General features: G+C 39.2%; 1 protein-coding gene across 15 annotated transcripts in view; it reads right to left on the bottom strand.

The window, feature by feature from the left end:
• Window positions 1–17,095, bottom strand: part of Fhit (fragile histidine triad diadenosine triphosphatase) — a 1,549,291-nt gene that overhangs the window by 390,797 nt on the left and 1,141,399 nt on the right. The window contains exon 1 of one of the 15 annotated variants that reach the window (XM_087586499.1): window positions 182–280. The gene's annotated coding sequence lies outside the window, so the exon portion shown is untranslated. 15 annotated transcript variants of the gene reach the window in all.

Here is a 17,095-nt window from a genome sequence, read left to right as displayed (position 1 = left end):
ACTCATTATTCAGCTAATCTGTTCCCAGCTGGAGTGTCTGGTGCTTGGATGGAGAGATCTAACTACCTTGTTCTTTGGATCCCACATGAGTTCCGCTATTCTAAGTTCATGATCAATACATGCTCAGTGGATGACTACATTATGGCACTGACCCAGGAGATTAAAGATCACAATTACTTACGAATTCTTGAAGAAAAAAATCCCAATGCCTATTCACCTAGAGTTGAAATTATTAGGTCTTCTTCTTCTTCTTCTTCTTCTTTTTTAATGGGAAAATGTCTCCAGGTGTGAGTGATTAAAAATTAAACATCAATTAACAATTCAAGTGACTGCCTGTGTTAATAAGTTGCTTATTAACTGCACGGGTAAATATTTTACCCCCACCTAATATTCGAAAAGAAGGTCCCTTTAGCATATTAAATAGTTAAGAATGGTCTTGTCAAGATTCTGTAGTTTTATGACCACCTCAGTGTGTCACATTTAAGGCTGTAGATGGCAAAGCTATCGGAGAGGGTACGGATTGACTGAAAACACAGCTTTGTTATCTTATAAAAGGTACGGAATGACAGACAGAGATGGAACATATTCTGCCATCTATGACTCATTATCTGAAGTGTCAAGAAGCTTCCAGAACCCCCTTTGTGGACCACAGCGCATATGTGCATTTCTCTCACTTTTTCTCTCTTTCAGGTCAGAAGTCCCAGTTCCCTCTCACCCTGGATGCCTCCTGAAGAGAGTCTGGTACTGACTGTCTCTGCTTCACTCAAGAGTGCCTTCTTCAGCCCTTGACTAGCTGTCTGCTGCCTTCATTCTTTAGCTACCCCCATTGTTTCAAAAGATACCCAATTCATCCTGTTCCAAGTTTTGGGGTAGGAACTCTCACTGGCCCCAATTCCCAGGGAAAATTCACTCCTTTATTTGCAGATGTAACTGAAGCCTGTCTCCTGTGACTGAAGGTTCTTTTAAGAATCTAAATCCTGCTATTTGTCAACATGCTCCTTGGATGGACAGGCTGGCATTTTCCATGATAATGGATTCAATCATCATTCAGGGACTGCTCAGTTTCTTTCTTCTGCAAGTCCCCTAAGAGGGATACATTTATTCACGTTTCTGACCGTTTTCTTGATTTGAACAATAGGGTGTTAAGAGATATGGTGTACTAGGAGCTTGAGATTTGATTCTTATAATAAGCTGACATCATAGCTCCTGCACGGTTTTTTACAATGAAATCCATAGGACCCAACCCACATCCCGGAGATAAATCAAACTGAGTTGTCTCACAGACTCAAGAGTCAGAATGAAGTCACAGTATTTGGAGAATGGTTGGTACACAACCGTACTGTGAAAGAGTTAACTCACACACTCATAATCTTTATTTTGCCTTTGGTGGTTATTTTTGATAGAATTATTTATTTTTTTTCTAAATTTCCACAGTGTTACACCTCCCATGCCTTATATTTAGTCTTCTCTTCTTTACTATGTAATAATATCCTAAAATCCTTGGAAACAAGATGTGTCTCCTTACCTTTGGATCCACACAGCATCAGAAGATCTCAAATCAAAGCAAATTGGTTACCAAAGGTGGAACCAAATTAAAATTTACTCCTTAACCATCGCTTCAACAAATGATGGGACTTGGAAACTAACTTTCACTTCTAAGGGTTTGCATACCACACCTGACTCAGCTTCAAGGTCAAAGGACGCATTTTATCTGTTGGACAGTGTTGCTGCTCATGCTTGTCCTGGAATTATGGATTTATGTGGGTGGCATGTCCTATAAGAAATTGCTATGACTTGTTGCCAAAACCACCAAATTTTTTTCTCTGGTATTTATTGCCCTGATTTTTCCCTTCCATTTGCAAGTATTATCCTCTATTTCTTAACAAAACCCACATTTGCAAAAGATCATCTCCAGGAAACTATGGATGTTATCATGAGTTTTTCTTAAGATGATTTGTTTTCTAAGGCCATTGGTCTTAAGCTCTCAGAGTTCTTTTTTATTTTTTTTTTATCCCACTCCTACCTCTCAGAGTTCTTGACACCTTTTCAAAGACAGCATTAGATGTAAGACAGGAAGGAAGAAAAATAGTGCATGAGCATTCCTGGAATCTTCACCAAAATTCACTGTGGTTAGATTTGTAGATTAGAATTAGGTCAGCATGAGTGCCATTCTGAGGACTTCCGGTCATCATTTGGAAGGTCACCTATGGGAGAGCAAACCCTTACTGCAATTTAGAAGTAGAGCAACTTTGACCAGAAATAGCTAAAAGTTTACTTTTTGGCTCTAGGACACAAAGCACATTCTTAATTTGGACTAAGAGGATATGTATAAAGCAGAAACACACTTGCTAGTGAAGTCAAGGGAATAAAATATTTACTCAGCGCAAAGTGGGTGGAACATCTTCAAAGTCCATGTGACATTCTTTATAGTAAATACAAGAGAACAATGCTCTGCCTGTGATCCACAGATATAAACCCCAGTAGAAAGACATGTATGCAGGAAATCTCAGGGAAAACAATATTCGCTGAGTTACTTTGCAAATATTAGCCATTCCACCTGTCTAAGTTAGGGTTTTATTGCTGTGAAGAGACAACATGACCACAGCACCTCTTATAAAGGAAAGTACTTAATTGGGGCTTCCTTACAGTTTCAGGGGTTGTCACCGTTGCATGTCATATAGTGGCATGCAGAAAGACATGGTGCCGGAAAGGGAGCTGACAGTTCTACATTTTGTTCTGCAGGCAGCAGAAGGAGACTGTCTTCCACACTGGGCAGAGCAAAGGCATATGAGACCTCAAAGACCACCGCCACACTGAAACACTTCCTCTAACAAGACGACACCTACTCCCACAAGACTACAACTCCTAATAATACCACTACCTATTGGTCAAACATTCAAACACACAAGTCTACGGGGATCATTCTTATTCAAACCACCACACCACCTAAAAAAATAATATAACTGAATTTTACGGAACTATTTCCATTTAACTCTTAGTTGTTTCAATGGTTTGTCTAAAATGGTATTTCTAAAAGCAGTGGTTGAATGACTTTGTGAATATCTTGTCAGATTTCTGCACCATGGGATGAAACTAACACTGGAAGATCTGGATGTCTAGATATAGTCTTTCCCAATTTAGCCAATATGTGTGTGTGTGTGTGTGTGTGTGTGTGTGTGTGTGTGTGTGTGTGTGTGTGTGTATGATTTTTACCGCTTACCACCCACTGGAATTGATGTTCTATATAACATCAACCGCATGTTGTGCAAGACACAAAGATGCTAAAAGAACTGAGTCCTGAAGTGTAGCCTTCCCGTGAGTCAAAGATCATGAGACAAAGGTTCTCCCTGATTGTACCCTGTTGCAACTCTTAATGCCTCCAATTCTGTCCTGTATATTATCATGATAGTTTAAACTGATGGTTATTGGTTCTAAACAAAGTATTTTCACTATGGAAAACAAGTATTAAAGGGTGGAGACTGAATGCACGTGATCTGCTTGTATCACTAGCTAAAATGGTCAAATAGCTTAAAGGAACTCTCCTTTAAGTGTAACTGTCAGCTGTCACAGAAATTTCTCAGTCCCAGCACGGGGATGCTTTCCTATGTCATAGCACAATCACCTCACACATGGAAAACCATTAAGAAATGCAATTTCTACAGGAAGTGAAGACCTTTTGCAGGAGAACAGATATATCAGCTTTCATTAAGAGGTCTTCCTTTTTCATGTTCACCTTCTTCTTCCTGAAGATGAAAGTGACTTCATTTTCAAGTGACCTTTTAAAAGTCCAAACATCAAACACCATAAATATTCAAAATATTCATAATGAAGTCCATATTATAATGCCCCATAAGATATGCCCAAATCCCGGAGAAGCCTATTTCTCTTTCTTTAAGGAGCCAGCTTTGAAAATGATTCATATTTTCTTTGAAGAAAGTTAGAGTTCCCCACCCCAAATCATGCCATGAACTGAAAGCTTTCTGGAGAATTTGTTCCTGGCTCCAGTAATAACTGTTGTATTATCTAGTTGTTTTTGATAACATCATATTACAGATCTTAAATATACACAAAAATTTAAGTTATTAACATAAAGAGGATGGGTGGTTCTCTCTCATTGTATAATATCTAGTAACAAATAAGCAATGATCAAATAGAAAAGTACCCTTTGGTCATTAGTTCAGGGCACACGCATTAGCAAAGGGATTTTTTAAAGGGCCTAAAATGATAAGCAAATAAGGTACATAATTTTCTCTTAAAAAGGTAATTTTTATTTCATTTAAAAATTAAAATAGTTCTCTGCTCTGGCTAAAACTTTGAGTATGGGAGATGTACAGAGGGTCAGGAAATTAAAGAGAGGTATGTAGCAATGGAGGATGGCTACCAGAATGGGGGTAGCTACCAGAAAGTTCCAGACTCCATGAAAGCAAGAGTTTTCTCCCCAGGGTCCAGTGGGGATGACATTAGCTAAATACTCAACAGAGGGGAGAGAGAACGTGTAGAGACTACATCCACAGGTTAGATATGGGCCCCAGTTGAGGGCTGGGACCACCCGTCTCAAAAATAGTAACCCAGAATTGCTCCTGTCTAAAAGAAATACCAGTACAAAGAGTGGAACAGAGACTGAAGGAAAGGCAATGCAGAGACTGCCCCACCTGGGGATCCATCCCATATGCAGACACCAAACCCAGATACTATTGCTGAAGCCAAGAAGTGCTTGCTGACAGGAGCCTGATATAGCTGTCTCCTGAGAGGCTCTGCCAGAGCCTGACCAATATAGAAGCAGATGCTCTCAGCCATCCATTGGACTGAGCACATGGACCTCAATGGTTAGAGAAAGGACTGAAGGAGTTGAAGGTATCTGCAACCGCATAGGAAGAACAACAATATCAACCAACCAAAACCCACAGAGCTCCCAAGGACTAAACCACCAACCAGAGACTACACATGGAGGGATCCATGGCTCCAGTTGCATATCTGGCCTTATCTGGCATCAATAAGAAGGGAGGCCCTTGGTTCTGTGAAGGCTTGCTGCTCTAGTGTAGGAAAATGCTATGGAGGTGAGTCTGGAGTGTGTGGGCTGGTAGGGAGCACTATCATATAAGCAGGGGGCAGGAGGATGGGGCTGGGTGTTTGCAGAGGGGAAACAGGGAAAGGGGATAGCATTTGAAATGTAAATAAAATAACCAATAAAAAATTAAAATAGTTGTGTGGTGCCCTCCCCCCACACTCCAATAAAGACATATATACATATGAGCTAACTGATTAATGCTAAACATTAGGCAAGTGGGTCTTTGGAATGAAAGAGTATATGATACCCTTTCTTGCAGTATTCCTGCTAGAAATGAATGAAGAACATGATCTGAATCAGGAATAGACATCTCATCAGACAAACTCCCAATTAAGAAACATGATGGGAAGCAAGGATCCCATGCTTCTCCAAACTGTCCAAGTCATGCCCAAAACATTCTGAGTAATTATTTGAGACTGAACAAGATGAAGACAGGACAGACTCATGCAGGGTGATCAGTGTGACCCTTTATGACCCATGAGATAGCAGTCTAGATGACAATCAATGGAGTAAGAAGTATCATCCTAGTAAGGTTTGAGAACGAGAAAAAGCTTGAATCGGTATGAGTTTACTGGGTTGATAGTTGTGTTGTTAGACTTGTTTATTTTTGCGTGTTGTATACATTTCAGAAACTAGATATTATAACAAAGGCAGCATTGGGTCTGAAACTTGGCTTTCAAAACTTTCATGAAAAATGTATACATTTGTAATGGGTATGTAAACATAGAGATAGAATACAGTGAAAGAAACGGATTAATTCCTGGAAAATCTGTTCTGAGCATAAGCATAAGAATGATTCCTTACAGCACATTTACAACTGTAAGGTTTTTTGTTTTTCTTTTTTTAAACAAATTTAATGTTATTTCAAAATGAAGGGTTCAGACAGGGAGGAGAGAAGGAGACAGGCAGGAAAGAGAGGGGAAGAGAAGTAAGAGAGAGTCTCAGCTCCTTCTGACAGTGGAGAGAAGCAAGCTTCACCAGTATACAAGGACAGTAAGATCCTGCAGTTAAGTCCACTCCCCAGGAACTGGCTTCCAAACTCTTATAAAGGGTAGCTACATTCATTCTCAGGAAATCTTAACCAGAACAAATCACCTAGAGGGCGCTACAGTCGGAAGACAAGTGGAGAGTCAACAAGGTCACCTGTACCAGCAGAGCCAGGCTCTGTGAAGTACCAGCTCTTCAATGGGGTCTTTTGTTATTATTTTAATAATAATAGAGTGTACACACCACTGCAGCCTACACAGCCCCAGAGTGGTGGAATACAAGCAACAATGGATGAGGATTGTTGAGAAAAGAAATTGAGTTTTCAATTTTAAAGCAGTGTCAAGATAGTTAAAAATATTCTTTCCTCTTGAAAAGCCTTCCTGGGCTCCTGCTCTCTCTCAGCTGAGCTGTTCCTTCTCCGGGATCTTCTCTTCCTTGTCCTCTTGCCTGTTCTCACCTCATTCTCTCTCTCTCTCTCTCTCTCTCTCTCTCTCTCTCTCTCTCTCTCTCTCTCTTCTTTCCTCTCACTCAGTTTGTAAAAATATTAAACCCAAATTGAAAAAAAAAAAAGCTATGTGGGAAGGAAGTGAGGAGAGAGGTAGTCAACTGTCAAGTTCTCAGTTCTTTCTCCAACTCACACCAAGCTCCCGGGCAACCAGAGCCCCATCTCTAACTGAAAGGGAGACAATGAATAAGGGCAGAGGGATGAGTCCTTGCTGAGCATGAGCTCTAAAAATATGCTCAAGTGTCAAACAGTGTTACATTATTTAAAAGTCATCATCATGATGAAAATGTCCTAATTACAGCCCTTTTCCATTTCAAAGTGTTTTAAACATTGTAAGCTATCATTTACTTTCATTTTAGTGTAGAATATTTTATAACTCAAACTAGCTTAATTCTCAAAGGTAATTTTCAAAGAGAGAAAGGGTCTTTTATTCTTTCAATACTTTTTATCATCACTGGACAGGTCCAACTGTGGTTGTGTAAGATTAACTCAGACCCCTAGGGGTCAAAAGTTTCCTAATAGGTCACTTATATCTCAAAAGTCACTTTAGATATTTTTCTCTGATTTTTGAAAATTGAAAACAGAAAAATCTACTTCCCTATTTGACAAAATGCATGCATTTTGTATTTTAGGATTGTGTTTGGGGATGGAGGGACAGTTTCTAAAATGGGGAAAGACTGCAAAATATAAGCTAAAACTTGAAGGAAATGATTTTCGTAAAGCATAGACTTAATTCAGCTGAGGACAATTGGTATGTGAGAGTGCTGTCATTCAAGTCAACTTTACTAATACAGTTTCCCGGACCTCTCTGATCTACACATTCTTCATTGTCACTCCTTCACTCACTAAATATCTATGAAGCACCCATTTATTTACCAGCCACTGTGCTGCCTACAAGACCTCAGGAGCAAAGAGAGGCAGAAACAACGCATCCAGAAAGACTATTAACTTTTTTTTTACCAGGGCTGCAGCTTAGAACCTGCCATAAGCTGTGATGGTGAAGTTAGACTGAAAGGGTCCTGTGGTTTCCATAGATGCAAACGTCTGTGTGTATGAGAGGATGGAGGAGAGTAGAAGACGTGGAACCATGCCAGGAAAGAGGAGTAATTAGAAAGAAGGAAGATGGAGGCAAGAGTTCTCATCTGCTTCCTGGCTATACTATCACTCTTGTCTATCTGTTCATAACCTTGTAGGGAGAGAAGAATCCACATGTGTCTGTCAAGGTCCATTCGAGGTAAGAGATAAAAGGTGAAAAGTAGAAGACACGCAAGGTGAGTTAAGTGTTTTTCCAGCTTTGGTCTGAGATGTTTCCAGCAGAATCATTTAAGGGGTTTAGACAGAATGCACATTTCTGGGCCATGAGCCAGGTTTAAAGAAAATGGGTGTCAGGCCTGAGGACCTGGGTGTACATTTTAAACAAATTTGAAGAGCGCTCTTCCACATTAAAACTCAAGTTACAATCTATTGACTAAATTGAAGATCTCGATTTTGACTGACCTGGCCAAATTCCCATAGCTCATACTTGTCAGTAAGGCCTTGTCATCACCAGGCAGGGGTGGAACCTCCCCCAGCTGCTACTCGGCCTCACACTCCCTCTCACCACACCAAGGAATCCAGATTGATGACGTCGAGTCTGGATCAACCCTGTGCATTGCCGGTCATTGTTAAGAATGTTGTACTGGTTAATCATTTCTATTACATGGAGAAGCTAAGCGAGTCCTGACTCAATATTCACTGTGAATAAATTCTAACCAGGAAAGCCAAGACAGTATGCTTTACATGCCGTGCTACTCACTGATGCTGAAAAGTATGGCTTATGGTTTAATTATGCCGTGGTTTACTAACTGCGGTGATATATCAGAAACACATCATTTAAACAAACAGATGTGCAGGGTATATTGATACATGTGTGTATTTTTTGAGAAACGTAAATAAGATCCTAGTTAAAGAAATCACAGTGCTAACTAACAACAATACATGCCAAGCATCTTCCCTATCTCCTTTTCAGGGACTTGAATCACCTGTCAAAAACCTTCCAAGAGAAAGAGGCAACTAAAACTTCAGCAAAAACATTGTTGTCATTGGTGTCAATGTCTCCACAACTGGCTGAACCCACCAAATTATTGTTCATGTTATGTGTTATTGGCCCGACAAGGTAGAGATGAACCAGGTCTCATGGTCCTGGCATAAGATCATAAAATTATAATGACTTGGAATATAAATTTGACATTTTGCAGGGCATATGGTCTACACAGCAACAACCCATTTCTGCTACTACACCACTAAAATTGTCAGAGCCAACTAATAAACAAATGAGTATGGCTATGTTTCAATAAAACTTTATTTACAAAAATAGGTAGTAGGCCAGATTTGGACTGTACGAATTACAAATAATTTTTAAAAAATATCTGAATAATTTTTTAACATTAATGGGGCCAGTCTTTTCTGTACAAAGAGTAAATTACTGTCTCTTGGATTTAAACACCACACTTTTGTACCATTGTCTGTTATATCTGGCACACTAACCTACTGACAAGAAGGATGTCACCATTTCCTATAATAAAAAAGAACACACTTTATAGCATATGATCATTTTTCACCAGCAAAAGTGTAGATTTCCCAGAGTGTCTGTATAGCATCTGAATCCTGGTGCTATAATATATCACTCAAAATGTTTAGGATTTGAGGTCATTTCATAGGTTAGATTTCTGGATTCAGAATGTATAACCAATAAATATATGCACATTTTCTAAAAATTAGACAGTTGAATCTGAAATAATAAATACATGCCACAGACATTTTAGATGAAAGAGAGTCAACCCATATCTGAAACACCCTGGAATTAACCTCTGCAAGTGGAATCCTGAGTGGGAGGAGAACATAACAATGTTTTCCACTCATTTGCAGTCTTTTAAATTCCATTAGCATGAGGCAATAATACCTTTGTTAATTTAAAACAATAAAGAAAGAGACCATGTCACGGTCTTAGGAATACTGGAAGACCTCTTAATATCCTTCCTCTGCTTCTCATCTAAGCATTCAGAGGTTCCTTCCATCATCAATGAACCATTTTTCATCCCAGCATCCCAGACATACAGCTGGTACTCATCAGGCACCAAACACTAGACTGAGGGTAAGTAGTTCTCAGAGTTTATATGCTGTTGGAGAAACAGATGCCAATCAACTGCATGTACAAGGACAGCTAAAACTGCAATGGAAACAAAAAATATATTAGAAGGCATGGCATCACTTATTATTTTAGTAAAGCACTTAACACAGTGCCCAATCCATTATTGCTGGATTATAAGACCTGTGGCAGTGATCAGAGTGATACAACATAGGAGAAGACGATCTTTATGATCATCAGCTAAGGAGATGAGACTCACGTGTATCAGAGCTTGTGTGGCATGCACATACAATTTCCTTGAAATCACAGAGAAATTGCAATGACAACAGCTATCCTAAAGACACTGAAATAGAAACTCAATGACGCAAGCAAAGCATAGAAACTCAATGACGCAAGCAAAGCATGCTGGAGACCTTCCCAGCAAGCGTTCTGAGTTTGTCCATTGTTTTCACACTTGCAGAACAGAGAAGGGCTGGACGCTGAGGCCTTCCATTTCGTCAGGTCTCTCCTGTTAGTATTTTCCCTAATGAGAAGAGAAGGGCAGGAACTAGGTCTTAATTTTTCTGTGTTCGTAGCACCTTCTGAGATTTCTGCCTACCAATTTATTGGAATAAGCTTGCCACTTCGAAGGAGCTAAATCCCTGTTGCCTAGCTTTTATACTAAGACATTGAGCTTGGGCACCTAATCTCCACAGGGCCACAGTCCCTTTCTTTGATAATTAGAATATGGAAAAAGAAAGCAGTCTGCGTTAACATTAATTCAGTAGACATGAGCCTCCATTAAGTTGTTATATGAACCAACCTGAGGTAGACAAGGCCTTCAGAGCTAGATCACTGGTACAGACACCATGCAAATAAGCAGAGACTACCAAGGGCATATTGTTTTATCCACATTTCCACGAGTCTTGAGGTTTCAATTGTCTGAAAGTCCCTTCTACACCCACTGTGTGAGAATCAGAAGGTGTCCTTCTATAATGTTATGGAATAAATATTTCTCTTCTACATAGCCTTCTGAGACAGAAATCCAGATATCAAAAGCAAGCTCTCAGTAGGCAAATTAGTCTCACTACATTCTATAGTGGTTGAATGTTTATTAAATCTCATGGCTCCTGTTTCATGTGGCAGCAAAATGCCCAAGAATATTTATAAGATTCAGAAAAGGCAGAATGTCGCTCCTTACAGATCTAGAGGCTAGAACAGCTAAAATCAAAATTGCTAACACTCAGTGTTTGGAGAGAATCATCTTCTGTTCCCAAGGCCATGCCTTGTGGCTGTGTCTTTCTAAAGCAGCGATTCTCAACCTTCTTAATGCTTTCAGGGTTTAATATAGTTCCTCGTGTTGTGGTGACCCTCAACCATTACATTATTTTTGTTGCTACCTTACAACTGTAATTTTGCTACTGTAATGAATTGTAATGTAAATATGTGATATGCAGGGTTATTACCCACAGGTTGAGAAGTGCTGTCCTATGGGGAAGGATGCTGTGCTTTCACATGGCAAAAAAGCAGAAAGGCAAAGAAAAAGCATATTTCGTCCATGATCTCTTTATTACACACACACACACACACACACACACAAACACACACACACACACTAACCCATTCATGACAGCTAAGCCGTTATGACATAATCACTTCTCAAAAATGGGTTGGGTTAATACTGGGTATTAAATTTCAATATGAATTTCTGGGAGAAGTAACACAAAGATTCAAACTATAATACCTCACTAGAGATGATAAGCCAAGACCAGGAAGATGTGAGCTATGATGATGTGCATACCAGCAAGAACTATGCAAAAGTAGCCAACATGTACACAAGTCTTATTGTGTCCCAGGTATCATTCCAAGGCCTTGATGCATATGAACTCTTAAGTCACCTATGTCGGTATGTATTCATTTGTGTGTAAATTCAATTCACAAATTCAATTCATACCACACACTTGTATCATACACACATATTCACTCTAAACACAGAAAGCTATATGTACATGTAGTTGTATATATGGGTGTACTTGAGGTCCACATCAGGATGTTAACATTGTTTGTTGAGACAGAGTCTGTCATTGGCTTGAAGATCACTAATTAGGATCCACTGGCTATCCAGTGAGGCCTAAGAATCTACTCATCTCCAGTATTCCAGAGTGAGGATTACAAATGTGCACTAGATTGGTTTTTTTGTTTGTTTTTGTTGTTATTGTTGTTATTTTCTTTGTTTTGTTTTATGTGGATTCTGGGGATTGAACTTAGGTCCTCACACTTGCCTTGCGAAGACTTCATGACTGATCAATCTCTCTTACCTTAATTCCTAATTAAAAAATACTTTCTTAATCTAGAGCTAAGATGTCAGTTGTCAAAAAGAAGTTCTGATCATTCTCTTGTATGTACACACACACACACACACACACACACACACACACATACCATGAACATGTATACATACACATACTTACATCACATATCTACCTATATTACACACGTACAAATTCAATTCATATCACACACACTGATATCATGCACATATACTCACTCTACACACAGAAAGATACATACTCTCACACACACACAAAGACGCACTCATACCCACACATACCACAGACACATACCACACATACTCATATCATACACACACAGAAATCATATACACATTCATGCAAAGTCATACACTCATAATACCCCCACACACACACACCCCACACACAATCTACCTGGAATTGTGTCATCAGTATTTTTGAAAGAAAGTTAAGCTTCCACTGACAACCCAAACAGAACATGTATGGCCTCTTAGCCTAGAGATTGAAAGTACCAGTCTGAAACTTGTTTTCTACAAAACCCTTGTCTCCTTTTCATATCTGTCCCTGGAGAAATTACTTTTCAGACTTTTTAATAGCTTGGGAATACTAACTAAGCCCTAATGAGTTCAGAAGTCAATAATGATAGTACTAATTCAATGGCCCATTTGGTTGGTAAACAGTTACTTTTCTTCAAAGGAAAAGCAGGATTATCAAGTAAGCTAGAAGAATTTTCTTTACATGATTGATGGGAAGAAAAAAAGTAACCACCTTTGAAGTGCCAGAAGATACTCTACCTCTCTAGGGTTTTCTTTCTTTTTCTGACACTCATGGGTAATTGAAAGGACAGAAGCTTCTTAGAATGACAAATGAAGCAAAATGACAACTCTGTCTTACTGTCTACCCATAGAATGACATGCTGGGGGCTTAGATAGTTGAGAGCTGACACACTGTAAAACTTGTCTTTGATGGGCTGCTCCAATGCCTGGCTCAGAGCAGATCTGCTACTGATCAGGCAACAGTGACTTTGGGTAAAATAGAGATCAGAACAGAAAGCACTGGTGCTTTGAAGAAGTCAGTGGCCTAGAGACCTGTGCTAAGAGCATCTATCTGACCTCTGAGGGACAAAGAGACATGCACAAGGTAGAATAAAAGGAAATCAATGAAGAAGAAATAATGCAGGGGGTAGAACACACTGAATACAATTTCAAAGTATTGTTTCCTCTTCCATAGTGACTAATTAGCCAGAGCATCCCAACTGACAGTATCAAAAGCATTAACATTGACCTCTCAACTCCAGGTCACTGATGCAGAGGTAAACCGTTCCTTTCTTGGAAGACACATTACTTTACAGCAGTGAACTTCAGAAAGATATCTTGGTAAACAATTACACCGAAAGACACTGTTGTTTATAAACTGTAAGAATCAGAAATGAACAGGTGGGTAAGAATTTTGACATGTGAATGCTCATTTTTACAAACCATAAATTTATTGTTCTCATCCAATTTCTGTTATTATAACAGAATATAGCCATCGGTTACCTAAATAGTGCATAGAGTCCAAGATTTGTGTTGTTCGGTGATTTCTCTGTTTGGAGAGCATCATAAAACTTAGTTAGCTAAACTAAGATGGCTAAACCATGACTAAAAAATATAATCACATAGGACCCCACTGCATAGCCATTTATAGCATAGGCCATTACACTCAGATGACTATATTGCAGAATGGGTAGTTATGATGAACTGAAATTTAGTATCTGATCATTCTTCAGACTGAGAAATCCAAGATCTAAGACTTCTTTTGTCTTCCAAGTATAGTGATAGACATCACATAGAGACACTGAATACCCTTTTATAATGAGCCTACTCTCTAGATATGAGCCTTAATCTATTAATAAAGGCAGGGCCTGAAAGATACAATTACTCTCTAAACAACCCAGTCTACAACATGGTTAAATCTCTAACACATGAACTTCACAAGGCCTATTCAAGTACTGAGTTATTGAGTTCATTCAGGCAAGGAGAGATCCCCTATTAACTCTAAGAGGAAGATAAATTGAGAGTAGAGGGTAGGTTTCCAGTAGGAGTTAGACATTCTGTCTCTGTCTCTGTCTCTGACTCTGTCTCTGTCTCAGTTTCACCTCTCTCTCTCTCTCTCTCTCTCTCTCTCTCTCTCTGTGTGTGTGTGTGTGTGTGTGTGTGCCTGTATATAATAATGGAGGACTGTATACAATGAGGACTAGTGCCATGTCCATGCTGATTGACCTAGGTGCCCTATTCTGACTTTCACTGCCAGCTCAGAAAAGAACTTTTATTTGTTGACAAGTAATAATCTTTGCCTGGTGATGTGGATCAGAGTACAATGGTTGTTCCTTTGCTTGAGGCCAGAGGTTTAATATCAGATAGATTATTGGAGGGAAAAGAAAGAGAGAAAATGAAATAGGCAAGGAGAATAGGAAGAAAAGGAACAGAGAGATCCCTTTCTGGAATACCACAATATCAAATATGACTGATTTTAGAGTTGGAGTTATTGAATGGCCTTAATTCCATAAAGAGGAGTGAATGAGTGTCAGTCTTTGGTCCTGGGTTATCAGAGGTGAAGAAAGGACAGTGCCACTGTACTGCAGGTGATGGGAAATGTCACATTACTCTTTGGGACTTCCCTATGTAGAAGAAGAGCTGGTGTACAGAGTCACCATCCATATGACGATGACAACTCATAACCTTGACACCTTACCTTCAGTCTGCCAAGGAAATGAGTTATTTTCCCTTTACCCATTACCACAAATCACTGCTGACATACAAGAGAATGGAAAAGGTATTTTAAGTAACAGTATAACTGTAGTCTCTAGGACAATAACACCTCCCCAGAAGTATCAATCTTTCTCAGAAGCTATACCTGGAAAGTAATAGAGGGATTCAAGAGACACCTACCTACCTGTTAAACAAATATACACAAATGCAAGATACATGTGTGTACAGCATTGCTGCTTCATCAAATGAAATCAGTTTACACTGAAACAGTTCTACCTGCTTGGTGACCCTTAAATCTGGTTGCAGAGTATCTATTGTTTTGTATGGTATAGCTAAAAAAACAGGTGAATTTTTCTTTTTTTTAAAAAAAGTTTATATTTATCTGTGGAAATTTTCATTTTTATGATTGTATTTTAATCCACTTTATATCACACACCATTACTACCTTCTAACTGCTTCTATTGCTCCTCCCATCACATCCCCCTCCCAACTTCTTGTCTTCCCTTTATCTAAATACTAATAACCTTTTCAGTATAATGAGGCATGGCTTTACATGCAAATAGGCATGGGGGTGGGGCCATGAACTGGGAAATTTTTGATGGAATTCTTAATCCAAATACAGCTGCATGTTCCAAAGTAGGCTGGCTATAGCCACAACAGGCTTGTATAATACCTTATGGATGTAAAAATAAAATAAGCCACTGAATTCATTGCACATAGCTTCTACATGAAGGCTTGACTATAAGAACAATGTAAAATAACATGTCACTTCTAGAATGATTTCTTCTAGGAATGCTCTTCTTTATGTCTAATAAATAGTTTAGAAAAAGAATAATTTTAGTAAGAACAGAATCAGCATGAAGCTGCCAGGGGGCAATAACTACCAAAGGAAACAGGAAATAAAACAAACTCCTGTCAGATCAATGGCCTGTCTAGCAAGATAGGGAGGGAAGTGTGAGTTGGTAATCACCGTGAAAGAAAGAACCCTACAAGATCCCCAAAAACTTCAATCTAGAAGGTATGCATGGCTAATTATAGTGAATTTCTTCGTGTAATCTCTATGAACTAGAAGGAGAAAATAGATTTTGTATCCACTCAAAGTGACCATGCCCGATGCAAGAACTAGTCAGATGCCAAAGACATCTCAATTACAGAGATAACAGTTACAGGCAGAGAAGAACGGCTTTTCTCTACAAACACCCTGAGCCTGGGTGAGAAAACAGGAAGCTCAGTTGAGCCTGCAGATGTCAGGTAAGCTTCTTAGGGTTGCTATTAGTCAGTTACCACATACTTGGTGGCTTCAAACAAAGTGGACTCATTACCTTGCTGTCTGTGATTAGCAATCTCACTGGAGTTCCCCAAGGCAGAAGTTAAGCTGTAGGTCAAGCTAAAATCTTTTCCTCAGGCTCCTTACCCAGCTCTTAGAAGCTTCTGGCAGCATTCACCTTCCTTTCTCTATCTTCAGAGACAGTGGTGGGCCCTGTCCTTACAGGTGACACTCAGACCCTCTACCTTTCAGTCTGAGTCCCCTCAAGATTTCTTGGAACTCCAGTAGAGTTGATGGCTATGTGTTTATTTGAAGTTGAATTCTCTCAATTCCATCTCCAATGTCAACTCTCCATTTCATATAAGTATTTCTTAAGGATTAGGGCATAGTCATTCTGGGAGGGAGCTAGTGTTCTATATCGCCTGTTGAAAGTATTAATGTGTCATGTTCAGTGGATTAAGGGACTGTGTCTGGCTTAAACTATTGTAAAAATAAATGAGCTATTTCTATTTATAAAGAGTGTACACATACATAGGATTGGACCTATGTTTTGTTTGTTTTTCCAATTGAGCTAGCATATAGGTTCTCAACCACCATCTAAACTATAAAACCCTAAACAAAATAACTCTGAAGGTTAGGGGTAAACAACAAAATACATAAAGTCCACAGACAGCTTACCCAGCACGCAAGCCAAAGCAAATCTACCTCCTGAGAGCTTTGTAATGATCTCAAGTTCTCAAGTACTCATTCTGATATATTTTCTGTATTTGGACAGTGATCTCTAAGGAGTTTTATCACTGTCAGCAGTCTGTACATTCATGATAAATTAAAACACCATTAAATGCGAAGGTATCAAAACAATAGATGATTTACCTTACACTGAATATAACTTGGGAAACAGTCTATTTTTGTAACAACTGGGGAGAAATGCCCATACAGGCTGTACATGTGGAAAAGAAATAAAATTACATCTCCAAGTACCCAGTTTCAACCAGTCAGATCTGCTTCACTGTTTCCTATGGGGAGACATCCTAATGGGTGGTGGCATGCCCAGGTTCAATTCCGGTTCTGACAGTATTTCCTGTCAGACACCTGTTAGA

Source organism: Rattus norvegicus, chromosome 15, assembly GCF_021556685.1.
Source record: "Rattus norvegicus strain SHRSP/BbbUtx chromosome 15, alternate assembly SHRSP_T2T, whole genome shotgun sequence".
NCBI classification, from domain to species: Eukaryota; Metazoa; Chordata; class Mammalia; order Rodentia; family Muridae; genus Rattus; species Rattus norvegicus.
This window is presented reverse-complemented; position numbering and strand designations above follow the sequence as displayed.